Source organism: Pongo abelii, chromosome 17, assembly GCF_028885655.2.
Source record: "Pongo abelii isolate AG06213 chromosome 17, NHGRI_mPonAbe1-v2.0_pri, whole genome shotgun sequence".
In the NCBI taxonomy this organism is placed as follows: Eukaryota; Metazoa; Chordata; class Mammalia; order Primates; family Hominidae; genus Pongo; species Pongo abelii.
Window position 1 is genome coordinate 55,637,253 of NC_072002.2, and position 3,419 is coordinate 55,640,671.

The 3,419-nt window shown below is 34.2% G+C and overlaps 1 non-coding gene across 1 annotated transcript; it reads left to right on the top strand.

The window, feature by feature from the left end:
* The first annotated feature begins 1,652 nt into the window (after positions 1-1,652).
* Positions 1,653-1,791, top strand: LOC112130026 (U4 spliceosomal RNA). Its single transcript, XR_002912339.2, has one exon. It is a non-coding gene; the product is annotated as a U4 spliceosomal RNA (small nuclear RNA).
* Positions 1,792-3,419: the final 1,628 nt, after the last annotated feature.

Genomic DNA, 3,419 nt, shown 5'->3' on the forward strand with positions numbered 1-3,419 from the left:
CACGAGGTCAGGAGATCGAGACCATCCTGGCTAAAATGGAGAAACCCCATCTCTACTAAAAATACAAAAAAAAAATTAGCCGGGCCCAGTGTGGGGCGCCTGTAGTCCCAGCTACTCAGGAGGCTGAGGCAGGAGAATGGCGTGATCCCGAGAGGCGGAGCTTGCAGTGAGCCGAGATCGCGCCACTGCACTCCAGCCTGGGCGACAGAGAGAGACTCCGTCTCAAAAAAAAAAATCAACAGAAGATTTAACATAATACATTAAACAATATTTAACAAAAAGAAGGCAGTAAAAGGGAAATAGAACATTTCTTAAATGAGAAAAATAAAAAACAAATTGTAAAATTACTAAAATTGGCTCCAGAAGAATTAGAAATTCTAAACAGAACTAAAACCAAAATAATAAAATAGTAATTAAGATTTTCCCACCACAGGCTGGCGCGGTGGCTCACGCCTGTAATCCCAGCACTGTGAGAGGCCGAGGCAGGTGAATCACCTGAGGTCAGAAGTTCCACACCAGCCTGGCCAACGTGGGGAAACCCTGCGTCTACTAAAAATATAAAAATTAGCCGGGCGTGGTGGTGGGTGCCTGTAGTCCCAGCTACTTGGGAGGCTGAGGCAGCAGAATTGCTTGAACCCGGGAGGCAGAGGTTGCAGTGAGCTGAAATCACGCCATTTCACTCCAGCCTGGGTGACAAGAGCGAAAAACTCCGTCTCAAAAAAAAAAAAAAAAAAAAAAAAAAGATTTTCCCACCACAAAAAGCTCAGGCTTATATGGCTTCATGAGAAAATTTAACAAACTCAGAAAATCTGTAGAGGAAATAAGTCCTATCTCACTCTATGAAGCTAGCATTACCTGAAATGTAAGCCAAAGACATCAATAAATAAATAAATAAATAAATAAATAAATAAATAAATAAAATGAAAGACCGATTTAGAGATGAAACACTCTCAACAAAAATTAGTAAACCAAATTCAGCAACATGCAAAAAGGATTTATACCATGAACTAGTTAGATTATTCCTGGAATGGACTGTTAGTTTAACATCCAAAAATCAATTAATGTAATACACTATATTAATAGAATAAAGAAAAAATGTGTGTCATCTTTAATAGACACACATAAACGAAAGCTGACAAAATCAAATACCCATTCATGACTTAAACTTGCAACAGACTGGGAAAATAATGGAACTTCCAGCTGATACAACAGACCTTTGGAAAACCTATAGTTGGCATTCTATTTATTGGAGAAAGACTGAATTCTTTCCCACTGAGATCAGGAACAAAAGCAGGATGTGTATTCTCCCTATGTTTATTCAAAATTTTTGTGGAGTTTCTTATAAGTCTAACAAAGCCAGAAAAATAGAACATACACTATCCAAACAGAAAATGAAGAAATAAAATTGTCTTTATTTGCTGTTGACATAATTGCCTGTGTAGAAAATCACACAGAATCTAATTTTTAAAAAGTACTGTCACTAATATGTAATTTTGTCAACTTTTTAGAATAAAAGAATAGTAATAAAAAATCAATTATATTTCTATATGACAGCAATGAGCAATTTGAAATAGAAAAATTTACAAAAATTGTGTTTACAATAGCATACACAATGTGTAAACATAGAAGAAAATCTGACAAAAGATGTGCTAAGCTTTGTGCAGTGGCAGTATTGTAGCCAATGAGGTTTACCTGAGGTGCGATTACTGCTATTGAAAACTTTTCCAATACCCCGCTGTGACAACTTGCAATATAGTCAGCATTGGCGATGTTTGACAGTCTCCATGAAGACTGAGAAAAAAAATATGTGCAAACATATAAACTAATAACTCTAATATAGTACTAAAATAAATTAAAGAATACCTAAATAAATGGAGAAATATATATAATTTTCATGAATTGAAACATTCAATATTAGCTCATTGTCTTTTAATTATATATGTGTAGATTCAATCCAATCTCAGACAAAATCCTAGCAGGCTTCATTTTTAGATACTAAAAAATTGATTCTAAAATTGTTATATAAATGCAACAAATCTAGAATAATCAACACAACTTAGAATAACAAAATTGGAAGATTTATACACCTGACTTCAAGACTCAATATGAAGCTACAGCATTTAAGACCACAAATTGTTGGCAAGAAATAAAAAATAAATCATTAGAAAACGATAGGCTGCGAGCAGTGGCTGACACCTGTGAGCACTTTGGAGGCTGAGATGGGAGGATCACTTGAGGCCAGGAGTTCGAGATCAGCCTAGCAAACAAAGTGAGACTCTGTCTTTACAAAAAATGTAAAAATTATCCAGGCATGATGGTGCATGCCTGTTGTCTCGGCTACTCAGGAGGCTGAGGCAGGAGAATTGCTTGAGCCTGGGATGTCCAGGCTACAGTGAGCCATATTCGTGACACAGCACTCCAGCCTGGGTGACAGAGTGAGATCCTGCCACAAAATAAAAAGAAAAGAGAAAATGATAAAGACTGTAAAAATACAATCATATATGGCTACAATTGATTTGTTTAAAAAATGCAAAGGCAATCCAGTGGAGAAATTATACTGTTTTTAAAAAGTTGTTAGATCTATTTAATGCCTATACATAAAAATATAAACTTCTACCCATACCTGTTGCCACATTTTTTAAAAAAATTAACTAATAGGCTTAAACATAAGCTAAAACTATCAAAGTTTTAGTTGAACACATAGGAGAAAAATGTTTGTGACTGTGGTTTAAGCAGAGTTCTTAGATAACAAAACCAAAGTCTGACTTACTTTAAAAAATTATAAATTAGACTTCACTAATATTAAGATCTTCCATTCCTTGAAAGACAATATTAAAAGAATAAAAAACCAAGACATTAGGGAATACTTGCACATCACATTTTTGATAAACAATTTGTATCCTGAATATATAATTTTCTAAATTCAATAATAAGAAAAAAAATTTAGCAACAGATTTTAACGGAAACTTATCAAATAAATACAGAGATGACAAATAAGCACGTAACGCATGTTCAATATCATTATTCATTAGGGAAATGTAAATGAAACCACAATTAGACACTGCCTCACACATTAAAAGGTCTTAAATTGACACTACTGATGACATCAACTACTGCAAGGATTTAAATCAAGTGGAACCTTCATAAACTTCTGGGAGTTATGTAAACTGTTGTAACTACTTTGAAAAACAGTTCTGCAGTTTTGTAAAAAGGTAAACATACACTTAGCGCATAACTCAGCTATCCGATTCCTAAGTGTTTACTAAACAGAAATGAAAGCCTATGTTTATAGAAAGACCTGAATATGAAATTTCATAGTAGCTTTATTTGTAATAGCCTCAAGGAAATCAACCCAAATGTCATACATAGGTAAATGGACAATAAGATTGTAATATATCTGTATGCTAAAATGCTATTCA